The sequence below is a fragment of the Platalea leucorodia genome, assembly GCF_965183815.1.
Source record: "Platalea leucorodia genome assembly, contig: HAP1_HAP1_SCAFFOLD_190, whole genome shotgun sequence".
NCBI lineage: Eukaryota > Metazoa > Chordata > Aves > Pelecaniformes > Threskiornithidae > Platalea > Platalea leucorodia.
The window spans coordinates 78,956-92,148 of NW_028121365.1; the positions used below are offsets into that span (position 1 = coordinate 78,956).

Below are 13,193 nucleotides of genomic sequence, written 5' to 3' on the forward strand. Positions count from 1 at the left end.
GCCAGCGTGTGGGGTCTAGGGTGTTAGTCACCTCCTCGTCCATCTGCCAGCAGGAGAGACAAAGTGCATCTCTCCTGCCATGTGCCCCTTTCCCCCTGACCAGGGGCTGAGGGTGACTGCCCTGCACTGTCACCGTCCGGGAGGTGGTGCGCAGCGCTGGGTAAGCAAAAGGCTTTCCTGAGTGCCCCCTGTCTCTCTCCTTGACTCCCTCAGCTGCTCTTGGTGTTGACGTCAGGCTCTCTGGGAACGGGAGATTCAGCTGCAGAGTCAGGCACTGATCTTGTGGGTCCTCCCATTTGGGTGTGTTTATGGCAATGACGTGTCCCAGCTTTCCTCTAGCCTGTGATGCTCTGGGCAATGCAGTCTGCGAGGCTTGGGAATGAGCTCACCCTCCCTTAACCAGGTGCCATCATTAGCACAGCTGGCTGCCTCCTTGGGGTGTCCTTCCAAGTAGTGAGCTGCCTTCCAGGATGCAAACCTGCCCTATAGCACCTTTATGCTATCTGAAGGTCCCATGGAGAAGTGCAGAGATGCTACAACAGAGAAAATACTGTTGGGTTTCTGAAAAGAGCCATGTGTGTCCTGGGCTAAATGTGGGGTGTTGAGACCTTGAGAAATGGTGAGACATTTAGTGGTCTGCACTGGATCCCTCTGCTCTCAGCAGTGTCTGGTGGCTTTTCAGGATAATGTGGGAGTGTGATCGCCCTCCAGCCCAGAAAGATGCAAGCCCAGGGCAGCTGGGAACAAGATGGAGAAAAAGACCGGCTCTCCTCACTCTGCACTAAGCCACAGGCACTCCTCTTGCCTTTCAGGACTCCCTCTCTTCTCCCAGCAGAAATGCTGAGGCTTTCTGACATCCAAACACACTCCCCATTGGAGATGGAGGGAAGCTGTAAAACTAACCTCTCCAACTGCCTTCTGCCATCCCCGTTCCTTAGCACTGGGAGCGCAGATGCTGAAAGGCCCTTCTGTGCTGGGAACAGTTTCATCTGACAAAGTCAAACACCAGCGCTGGACCCTGCACCCACCATTTTCATGAACTGTTTCCTGCAGAGCAGGGCTGACTCCTCGTCAGCCAGCGGGAAGAGCCCCTGCTCCTCATGGCACACTCAGCCAGCACCAACCTGAGCTCCAGGCACAGAGCTGAAGGAAGGTCTCCTGGAAAAGGAAAAGGGTGGGTGCATGTAGCAGGGAGAGAGTTCAGGGAAAATGGCTTTGATTTTGCACAGAGAAGGCTCCCCTAACTTCCCATTCCATTTTCCTCCTATGACAGTATCCAATGCACAGAGGAAGGATATGTCCAACATCAGCTCCATCACTGAGTTCCTTCTCGTGGCCGTCGCAGACACACGGGAGCTGCAGCTCTTGCACTTCTGGCTCTTCCTGGGCATCTACCTGCTTGCAATCCTGGGCAACGGCCTCATCATCACAGTCGTAGCCTGTGACCAGCACCTCCACACTCCCATGTACTTCTTCCTCCTCAACCTCTCTGTTCTTGACCTGGGCTCCATCTCCACCACTCTCCCCAAAGCCATGGCCAATTCCTTCTTGGACAACAGAGCCATCTGCTTCTTCGGTTGTGCTGCTCAAGTCTTTGTGTTCGTATTTTTCATATCAGCAGAGTATTTTCTTCTCACCATCATGGCTTACGACCGCTACATTGCCATCTGCAAACCCCTGCACTACGGGACCCTGCTGGGCAGCAGAGCTTGTTTCCACATGGCAGCAGCTGCCTGGGGCAGTGGGTTTCTCAATGCTGTTCTGCAGACAGCCAATACATTTTCACTACCACTGTGCCAAGGCAATGCTGTGGACCAGTTCTTCTGTGAAATCCCCCACATACTCAAGTTCTCCTGGTCACACTCCTACCTCGTGGAGGTAGGGCTTCTTGCAGTTAGTGTCTCTGTGGCCTTTGTTTGTTTTGTTTTCATTGTGCTGTCCTATGTGCAGATCTTCAGGGCCGTGCTGAGGATCCCCTCTGAGCAGGGACGCCACAAAGCCTTTGCCACGTGCCTCCCTCACCTGGCCGTGGTCTCCGGGTTTATCAGCACTGCCGTGTTTGCCTACCTGAAGCCCCCCTCCATCTCATCCCCATCCTTGGATCTAGTGGTGGCAGTGCTGTACTCGGTGGTGCCTCCAGCAGTGAACCCCCTCATCTACAGCATGAGGAACCAGGAGCTCAAGGATGCCTTATGGAAATTGATCCGATGGACCGCATTTCACTGACAATAACCTGCCTCTCTTCGTCTGCACATTTCCCAGAGTTTGTCTCAGTCCACAAGTCTGCTTTTTCTCTTGTGATCATTCTACTTAGAGATAATTTGCTGGGTTCATACTCCTGTGGACGTTTGATCCTGTTGTGTCTGACCCTTGCACAGCATGGTGTCACATGTGGCCTGTCAAATTGCAGCTCTTCAATAAATGGGGACCTCCTGAGTACAGTTCCTCGGTTCTTCTTCCAAAGTTGCTTCTTTGAAAATGCCCAAGGACTTGGTCTTTTAAAATTTCTCTTCTCCTTTTGTTCTCAGTGGTTTTGCGGTTAATCTCAAGGTAACACTGGGTTCCACTGGATTAAAAGTTCTGCTTTTAAAGGCTCTCTTCTTGAGCAGTGGAGATGGTCCATCATCTCCCCATTATTTCCTCAGTTTCCTTCCTGTTTGACAAGACTGATGGCATGTACTAGACTCTCTGGAAATGTATTTGGAGGGGTGAGGAGACGATGGGGACTCATGATGTGCCCTGGGGTTGGAATGAATGGAGACTCAGAAGGTGAAATACCCCCAGTGGTGAAGTCCTACAAAAGTAAAGCACTAAAGTAATGTATCCAGGAAGAAGGACTCTGCAGTGCCATGGGAGTCAGTGGGAACTCAGCAGGCACAGGGAAGGGAGAGTGGAGAGCTGCAGGAGATGCCTGAGGGCCCCCAGGGCCAGGAGTCTGGTGGTGTCCTGGGGAGTGGGGCTGGTGGCAGCAGAGGAGGGGGAAAATTAAGTGGGGCTTGGGGATCACCTACAAGATGAGTTCAGGAGAGCCAGAGAGTGCCTAGCCTCTGTTTCCCCATGGCCTTGTGGTCAGCACGAGCTGTGGGGCTGATGGGGAGCCTGAGCCCCGCTGTCTGCCCCCCAGCAGCTGCTGTGGCCTTCAGAGGGGCTGGGGCTGTGGGGTGAGTGCCCAGAGCTCTGCAGCAGCCTGCGCTGGGCAGTGCCATGGAGCCAGCCCAGGCTGGGCTGCTCTGCTGGGCTGGGCTGGGCTGGGGAGAGGGCAGGGGAGGTGGGGAGAGGTGGGGAGGGGCTGGACTGGGCTGGAAAGAGCCCGGGAGAGAGAAACGCCAGTGTAGAGCTAAGATGTGTGAGTGTGCAGGGTAGGGGCAGCCAGCACCCCCAGTGCAGAGTCAGGTGTCGTGGTGAAGGAAGCAAGACACCAAAGGTGCAGAAGAGAGGGGCCTGGTCTGTGCTATGTTTCCAGGACACCCTGGGGAAACTGCCCCAGGAAATTGTCCCAGACCAGTCCCACACACCAACCATTTCCATCTCTGGCCATACACCCCAGCCCTGAGGAAGGACCTTTGCTGCATGGTCACCCCCAGCATCCTGTGGGGCTCAGTCATACCCAACTCCACTGCCATTATTAATCAAAATGAAACTCGTTTCCTCCTGACACTCATTACACACCAAGTCCCACAGCTCTTGCCACAGCTCGTCTCTCAGCCAAGCCTCTTCTCAGACAGCTCCAGCCCAATCAGGTGCTTGTCTCAACCAATTTTGAAAATCTCCATTGACTGAGACCTCCCCAGCTGGCCTGGGTACTGGCTCCGGTGTTTGGCTCTGAGGGATTTCTCAAAAATGCAGCTATTTCTGATAAACCCAGCTCTCTCAGCCTCTCCTTGTCCATAAGATGCTCCAGGCCCCAACCATCCTTCCGGCCTCTGCAGGACTTGCTTCAGTCTGTCAGGATCTTCCTTGTGCTGCTGAGCCCCAGGCTGGACACAGCAGTCCTGCTGTGCTGGTCCTGTGGTGGGTTAGCCTTGGCCAGCAGCCAGACACCCACCCAGCTGCTCACTCACACCCCCAGCTCAAAAGGACAAAGGCAGAAGATAAGGTGGACTAGCTCATGCGTCAAGATAAAGACAGGGAGATCACTTACTCATTACTGTCATAGGCAAAGAAGACTTGACTTGGGGAAGATCAGTTGAATTTATTGCCAATTAGAAGACATTCGGATAGAGAGAAAGCATAGCAAAAAAATTCAAGACCATTTCCCCACCCCACTCCTTCTTCCCAGGCTCAAATTACTCCATTTTTCCCAATTCTTCTACCCACCCCAACCCCAAGAGGAGCTGGGGGGATGGTGAATGGGGGTTACGGTCAGCACAGAACATCTCTGCCACTCCTTCCTCCTCACACTTCTCCCCTGCTCCAGCGTGGGTCCTCTCCACAGGATCCCACTGTGTTCGCCGTCAAGGCTATGTGCTGTTCATTTCTTTCCATCTTACTTTTCTCCTTTACACTCACAGAATGACAGAGATGTTGAGATTGGAAGGGACCTCTGGAGTTCATCACGTGCAACTCCCCAGCTGAGACACGGTCAGCTAGAGCAGGTTGCTGAGGACCTTGTCTGGGAGGGTCTGGAATACCTCCATGGATGGAGGCTCCTCAGCCTCTCTGGGCAACCTGTTCCAGTGTTTGACCACCCTGACAGTGAAAAAGTGTTTTCTTGAGTTCAGATGGAATGTCATGTGTTTTTATCTGTGTCCATCACCCTTTGTCTTGTCAGTGGGGACTACTGAAAAGAGTTTGGCTCCCTTGTCTTCATTCCTTCCCATCAGGTATTTATGCACATTCATAATACCCCCCAAGCAATGTTTTCTCCCGGGAAATCAGTGAAAAAAGTATGCTTTTTCTAATTTTTCTCCAGAGCGCTCCGTACAGGATAGACATGGACCTGTTGGAGCTGGTCCAGGGAGGGCCACAAAAATGATCAGAGGGATGGAACACCTCTGCTGTGAGGAAAGGCTGAGAGAGTTGGGGTTGTTAAGCCTGGAGAAGTGAAGGCTCTGGGAAGGCCTTATTGGTGCCTTTCAGTAATTAAAGGGGGCTTAGAAGCAAGATGGGGACAGACTTTTTAGCAGGGCCTGTAGTGATAGGACAAGGGGTAATGGTTTCAAACTAAAAGAGGGGAGATTGAGATTAGATATAAGGAAGAACTTTTTTATGATGAGGGCAGTGAAACACTGGCACAGGTTGCCCAGAGAGGTGGTAGATGCCCCACCCATTCAAGGTCAGGTTGGACAGGGCTCTGAGCAACCTGATCTAATTGAAGATGGCCTTGCTCACTGCAGGGGGAGTTGGATTAGATGACCTTTAGAGGTCCCTTCCAACCCAAACCATTCTGTGATTCCATGATTCTTTCTATGATTTGATGATAAGTAAGTACGGTGCTGGGATATCATAGGTGACTGAGGAGCATTAGCTTTGAAAGCAGCTGGATGTGTTGCTTGGGGATTCACAGCTTTGACAAATCCCCAGAAAACCACAGCTTTGTGTTAGAAGCAAAAGGCACGGAGCACAAAAAGACATTTGTAAAGCCTGGGAGATCCTGGGGTCAGAGTAAGGTGGGGAATCTGGGGGGTGGCCAAAGTCTGCAGAACTGCTGCAGGCATGGGACAGTATGGGAGAGTCTGTGATGGGGACAACTGAGGGCTTGGTGGGGCTGGGGCTTGCCCAACACAACCAAGGTCTCTCTCCTCTCAGCTATCAATATTGTCACTGCCACCAAGAGCCACGAGGGAACACCATTTCCTTACAGCCCCATGGCCTTGGTGCCTCCTCATCCCCCCTAGAGTCCAGGCAGTCCTAGGGTTGTCCTGCACTCGTCATCGCACACCCCCACATCACACTGCTCCATGACGAGCCCTGAGCAATGCATGAGGAAAAGGATCTCCCTTCCCAGGTGCCAGGGATGAGAGCTTGCCCATCCTTCTGGATGAAACCCATCAAGGGCTGACGTGGCAGCAGAGCCACCTGCACATTGCCTTGGTCACCTGGAACCAGTGCTGACCTCTTGCCAGTTTAAGGCAGCCCCCAGGGAGGGGTACCTCCACCCCTGCTTCCCTTCATGGCTTCATCTGTGATGGCCCTCAGGGCGCCCACTGACACCCTTAGAGTCCTGGAGATTTTAATCACATTTTAAAGGCTTCTGCAGCGGCTTGTTTAATCTCCTTTCGGTAGCTGCAGTTCAGGAACTTGGCAGCAGAGGGCTCATGGAAATGCAGATACCCTAACATGCCATGGCGCTCTGCAGTTTTCTTTAATGCCTCCCTTCTTGTGTGCTTCATTAGGGAGAGTTCAGGAGTATAGTCTAAATGAGAAGATGTCAAAAAGAAATAACATTTTTAAAAGATTTGTGCATTTTCATTATTTTTCTACTTACAGAATAAACAATATAGACAATCTCCAAGTCAAATTGATTCCGACGGTCTCATGATGAAGTATGAACAGGCAGGAAAAGCAAGACCCTTTCTGTCAGACACTCTAGAGACACTCTTCATCCCACCCACCCCACCCCAACCTGCCATTTCTCTCACCGGTCACCTGAAACTCACATCACTCATGTTCAAATGGAAGCTTTCCCCACTCAGGCTGGAGCTGAATGTCTCAGCCTCCATTTCCTTCTGCTTTCCCAGAGACACAGCATTTCTCTTAGTGTAACATGAACAAAAACAAAAAAAGGAAGAGTCATTCAGTGAAGAATAAAAAACATTCCTCAGCTGTCTATGAAGTCCAAGTTGCCTCCACTAAATCCCACTTGCACTTTTGAGGGGAAAATCTGCAGTGAGATTAGTAGGAAAGGGCAGAGAGAAAGGCAATGAAGGCGTTGGCTACAGAGACAGTCAGGAGACAGGAGCAGAAAGCTTTCAACTGCCTGAAGCTCCAAGCAGCACCTGGGTATTTGGGAGGGGTCTGAGGGAATGGAGAGTAATGGGAGGAGGAAAACCAGATGGACACTCAAAAAGGCATCTGTGCAGACAGTCTGCTGGAGAAGATGACTTGAGAAATGGTCAGCTGAATCAGGACGTGTGGGAATACCTAGAAGATTAGTGAGATTCAGTACACTCCATACTGGACAGAGCAGTGGTCAAGCAAGTGCCGGGAAGATCAAGGTTTCTTCTCCCGAGAGCAGTACACATCCTGGAGAGTTTCATGATGGCAGCACAGGAAAATATTCTCTCTCTCTGAAAAGTATTCAAACATTTCAGCTGATGAAAATGTTCCCATACTAGATAAATGTTGAGAAAATGTCCTCATCTTTGCAGGCCAAGCTCAGTTCCTGACTCTTCATGGTTTGCAAGGACCTGATCCAGGTGAGCATCATCTCTGTTGGTCCAGCTGGTGGCTTTGCAAAGAAATTGCTCCAACACCCTCCAGAAACCTATTGCCCTGTTTTCACAGTGCTGTGTTCCCTCTCCAATGAATGTCAGGGTCATTAAAGTCCCCAGACAGAGCCCCATGTCACTGATGTGGAGGCTTCCTGGAGTTGCTTAAGTAAGAGCCCGTCCACCTCCTCCCCTTGATCACCAGTTCCTTATCTCCCATCACGATGTCGCCCTAACTGGCCTCTCCTCCAAGCCTCACCCACAAGGGCTCACCCAACCTGTTGACTTTCCCAGCAAGGAGCTCCATACATCCAAGCAACTCCTTCACACAGAAAGTATTCCTCTTCTGATGCTCCCAGCCTGTGCCTCGTGAAGAACCTTTACCCATCCATTGCAGCACGCCAGCTGTGGGAGGTGTCCCACTGTGCCTCAGAAGTCACAGCTTGTGACAGACCTCGGGGCTCCAGCTCCTCCTGGCTGTTCCCAGTCAGAGGAGAATGTTGCACATCTGGGCTGCAGCCCCTGAGCCGTGGCTCCAGGCCAACCTCAGCCTTGTTATGCTGAACAGGGACACCAAGCACCCAAGAGCCCATGTGTGCAAAAGCTTTGCTGCATGGCAGAGATGCTGGAGCGGATGGCAGACGGCATTGTAAGACAGACATGAGGTGCCCCAAAAGAGAGCAATGCCTGCTGTCCCCAAGGTCTGAGTGAAACAGGGCTGGGCTGGGCAGCCCTGGCAGGAGAGGGCATGGCTCTCTGTGGTGTCTCTGCAGCCCTGGAGGGCCTTTGGCGGAGAGAGGCACTGATCTCCTGGAAGGACAAGGTGCTGCTGAAAGCGTCCTTGGGTGTGGACATCCTGTGATCTACGCCCGCTCAGAATTCACTGGGCTCTTTGAAGACTGTATCATCAAGAGGGTGAGTAAAGGATGAGGCAGAGGAGAACTAGAAGAAGCTGAGAACATAGGCCCACAAGCGGAGAGCCCAGTGCAATGTGTTTCTTATTCATGCAGTGCCTTGCATCTGCTGGATAGAGATGGGACAGGGCTGGCCTCACTGCAGGGGTGGCAATCAGTCACTTGCACACAAGCACTGAAGGCATCTGAGATGGCACCTGGGGTGTCTGTCACGCACCCGCTCGGAGTGGACATGGCTTTCCTGTGGGTCCTGTGCTGTCCCTGCCAGCCACAGGCAGTTTTGGTGGAGAGCCTTGGCATCTCACGTAGCCCTACTGGCCTGTGTTTGGCCATTCAATGAGCAGCTGCCCTGAATTAGGTTAGGCTCCGTGGGGCTGTGTGAGACAACTCTTGTTACAGGCAACGGTCAGCTAGTAAATACAGCTAAAGGAGGGGAGAAAGGGAAAGACTTCCCTCTCCCTCTGGCACAGAACTCCATTTGGTCAGCTGGACACCTCTCTAGGCGGCCCTGAACAGCGTGAGTAGGGACAGGGGGTGATGTCCTAAATGTGGGCATCTGCCGTCATTTCAGCTGGCATCCTCACCAGGCTGCAGGATGGTGCCCCCAGATGTTTCCCAGTCTCTCAGTACTGATCCATTATTGTGGACAACATCTGGCACCTCAGATGTCACCAGGTGCTTGTGTGTGAACTCCTGGTCTCCATCTCCATGAGTGACCATGGGACCACAGAAAAGGAGTGCAGGTGCCTATTTTTAGCAGACACCATGACTGAAGCAAGAGGAATCTCACCTCCTGTGGGTTTGTGGCAGGCATGGGAGGGAGCTGAGGTCCTTTCCAGCCCCAGGACTAGAAAAGCAGGAGGAGATGCCTCCATTGCCTCAGCTGATTGCCTTCTCTCAGCATGGGTGAAGGAGACCCCTCCCTGCCAGTGCCCAGGTGTCCTGTCTCATGATGGGCCAAGGAAGGGGGATTCTCAGACCTAACTGTGTCTCAGAGAGGAGAAAGGGCACTGCTGCAAAGAAACGTCTCTGCGGAGGTGAGACAGGCAGCATCGGTGATTCCTTCAGTCCCTTTCCAAGGAGGTTCCTGGAGAGCCCCAGACACACCTGGAGGGAGTGCTGAGTGGGGTGGGGGGCAGAGCAAGTGACGTCTTGGGCAGGTCCTCTCCTCCGGGGCTGAGACGGGCTCCTGGGATGGAGGGAGCTCATGGGTAGCAGGCAGCAGTGCAGAGAGACAGCTCTGCCAAGGAGCAACTCCTCTGCCAAGCGCAGCAGGGCTCTGGGAAAAGGAGTAGGGCAGAGAGAGATTAAAGGCAGCCTGGAGTGGGAGGAGAGAGGAGAGCTGCAAGGGAAGAAATCTTTCCAGCCCTTGTCACGGTAAGTCTATTGGTGCAGGGCAATGCAGCTGCCGTTCCTGGAAGGCTCTCCTAAAGCTATCACAGCCTACAGCCTATGGGATCTGTCAGGAGACCTCCCAGCCCAGGGGCTCATGGTAGACAAGGGTGAAGGGGTGAAGGCAGGGTGTGCAGCCAGAGCTGCCCAGGGCATTTCAGAGGGGACTTTTCCAGAGGAAGAGCAAGGCAGGGGATCCCTTAAAGCTAAAGAGCTTTCCTGAGTCTGTGCTTTCAGATTCCTGCTGTTTCAGGAAAAAGGGGAAAGGTGCTGCTACCTGTGGAGAGGGAGACTGAGAGTCCTGAGCTGCTACACTGAGAGATCAGTAGGTCTGGTGGGAGCCAAGTCAACTGCTTCCATCCCCGCCTCTACCTCCAGAGAGCACCAGCATCACCTTTGTTGTCCTCATCAGGGTTTCTCTGACCTGTTCCTCACTGCCTGCAAACGGGGAGTACCTCTAGAGAGTGCCTGGAACTGGGAGGTTTCTTCAGGTTAGAGCTGAGCAGACAGGAGTTGGTGATGGGGTCTGTGATCCCTGACAGGGAAAACTTGGAGGGAGAAAACAGTTCCCACCAGGGATAGCTCCAGGCTGCAAAAACATGGGCAGAGTGTTGTAGGAAACTCCAACCAGCAATGTCATGGGAGGGAGACTTTGGAAAGCTCCCTCTCATCCCCTCCAATGCAGACACCTTCCTCTGAGCAAGACCCCTGCTCTCGTCTCCCACCCAGCAGAGCCGCTGCCCTCAAGGCTGTGTGGTCCAGGGCAGGAGGTGCCTCCTCTGCAGCCAGAGCTCTGGCACAGCAGAGGGGCATCTCCCCTGACACGGGGCCGCTTCCCTCTGCAGGGCTGAGAGCGACTGCCCTGGGCTTTTGCTAACCGGGAGGTGCTGTGCCCTGCTGGGTGAGGAGAAGGCTTTCCTGAGTGCCCGGCTGCCTCTCCTCTCCTTGCTTCCCTTAGGAGGAGAGTCACAGAGTTTTTCTTTGTTTCTCCACCTGCTTGTGCTGCTCTTCTTCCTGCTCTTGGGCTCCCTGGCAGTAACAGTGGTGGTGTGGGGCAAGGGGTGGGGGTGCTGAGTGCCTGCTCTGGCCTTGACCTGGAGGGCGCTGCCCTGGAGGTGTTTCCATGGGACCAAGGTGCCCAAGCCCTCTCTTCATTTTCCTGGCTTGAGACACTGCAGCGAGTGGTTGGGCAATGAGACACTGCTTCCCTTAGCAGACATCACCTTCAGACACCTGATCATGCTGGACAGGGAGTCCTGCAGGGCTGTGAGCATCACTCCAGAAGGGCACAGCTCTCCTGTAGGACCTTGGTGATGTCTGAGAGCACTCGATCTGTTCAAACAAAGCAGCATCCTTGTCCTGTCCTCTCCATCCTACTCTGCAGAGCTGTGCTGGAAAGGAGAGGTGTTTTGAAATCTGCACCTGGAACAGGACCCCTCTGCTCCCAGGACAGTCCAGTGGCTTTTCTGGAGCAACTTCTGGGTGCAGTCCTCCTCCAGCTGGGAGCAGTGCAAGCACAGAGCAGCTGGGCACCAGGCTGATGGACAGAGCAGCCCTCCTGGATGGGAGCACTGACCCAGGTTTACACTGAGAGCAATGGGGCAATGGGGGAATTTCACCCTTTCCAAGAACATTTCCCAAGTGGGATGGGGGTGTGTGAATACTAAACCACAGTGTAACGAGACACTTTTGCAGCACCTCAGCTCCCACCTTCCTCTGTGGAAGAAAGTGTCCTTCGGAGCTTTCACGCTCCGCTCTAGTGCAGCACAGGGAACTCCTCCCCAGAAAGCCTCCCTCCAAACACACTGCGCTGTTGCTGCCTCCATGGGTCATTGCTGTAAAGCAGGGCTGACCCTCGAGGAGCCCCTGGGGAGAGGGCACGGCTCTGCACAGCACACTCAGCCAGCACAAACCAGAGCTGAAGCCTCGGAGCTGCGTAACAGTCCCCCAGGAAAGAAAAGCTCCCTTAGCTATTTCACAATGAAGGAATCAAATTTTGCTCAGAGAAGCTTCTCTGAATTTTTCTGGTTTATCTATCTCCTTTGGCAGTTTCCATGCCCAGAAGCAGCAGATGTCCAATGGCAGCTCCACGAAGGAGTTCCTTCTCCTGGCCTTCACGGACACACGGGAGCTGCAGCTCTTGCACTTCTGGACTTTCCTGGGCATCTACCTGCTTGAAATCCTGGGCAACGGCCTCATCATCACTGTGATCGCCTGCGACCAGCACCTCCACACCCCCATGTACTTCTTCCTCCTCAACCTCTCTGTTCTTGACCTGGGCTGCATCTCCACCACTGTCCCCAAAGCCATGGCCAACTCCCTGTGGGACACCAGGGCCATCTCCTACGCAGGATGTGCTGCCCAGGTCGTCTTTGTGTTCTTCTTAGTTGGTGCAGAGTATTCTCTTCTGACCGTCATGGCTTACGACTGCTATGTTGCCATCTGCAAACCCCTGCACTATGGGACCCTCCTGGGCAGCAGAGCTTGTGTCCACATGGCAGCAGCTGCCTGGGGCAATGGGTTTCTCCATGTTGTGCTGCACGCTGCCAATACATTTTCACTCCCCCTCTGCCACGGCAATGCTGTGGACCAGTTCTTCTGTGAAATCCCCCACATCCTCAAACTTTCGTGCTCCGATGCCTATTTCAGGGAAGTTGGGCTTGTCATATTTAGCACCTTCTTCTTTTTTGCTTGTTTTGTCTTCATTGTGCTGTCCTATGTGCAGATCTTCAGGGCCGTGCTGAGGATCCCCTCTGAGCAGGGATGCCACAAAGCCTTTTCCACGTGCCTCCCTCAGCTGGCCGTGGTCTCCCTGTTTATCAGCACTGCCATGTTTACCTACCTGAAGCCCCCCTCCGTCTCCTCCCCATCCCTGGATCTGGTGGTGGCAGTGCTGTACTCAGTGGTGCCTCCAGCAGTGAACCCCCTCATCTACAGCATGAGGAACACAGACATCAAAGAGGCCCTGCGGACTCTTTGAACACAGACTACTGCAGCATCAGTAAGGTGGCCATCACCCTCAGGAAAAGCTCGCATGCTCTTTTGATCATATATTTCTTGGTTTTCTCTTTGTTTATTTTACGTCATATATTACTTCCACTTAAATAATAATATTATTATTCCCCTGCCAGTGTTTTCTGATGCAAAACACCTCACATAGATATGGAGCCAGGCTCCCTGTCTAGCGAAACCCAATAAAGAATCCAGCAGAAAATTCTTTGACTCTGCCCCCAACTCAGACAAATCCTCTGGAGCTGGGGTGCAGCCCCAGCATACAGGAGGGGTCAAGGGGCCACGAGCCCAGCTGCCACATGGAGGAGCAGGCACTCGTGGACCTCAGGGATGCCCTTTGCTGCCTCAGTGTGCAGATCCTTTCTGCCACCTTCACGTTGGGGCTGCTGCTTCCCTGGAGCCATGGCTGTGGACAACAGCAGGACCTGGTCTCTTCAGAGCAGCACTGCCAGCTCAGGGGCCTGTGGAGAGCACGGGGTGGGAACCAAGACAAGTTGGCCAGGGG

The 13,193-nt window shown here is 53.3% G+C and overlaps 1 pseudogene across 1 annotated transcript in view; it reads left to right on the forward strand.

The window, feature by feature from the left end:
* The window catches only part of LOC309603741 (olfactory receptor 14J1-like), a 64,878-nt pseudogene extending 62,652 nt beyond the window's left edge, over positions 1 to 2,226 (forward strand). Inside the window, exon 3 of the transcript in view lies at positions 1,433 to 2,226. The product of the transcript in view is annotated as an olfactory receptor 14J1-like (transcript). The remainder of the gene's footprint in view (positions 1 to 1,432) is intronic.
* The last annotated feature ends 10,967 nt before the right edge of the window (positions 2,227 to 13,193 follow it).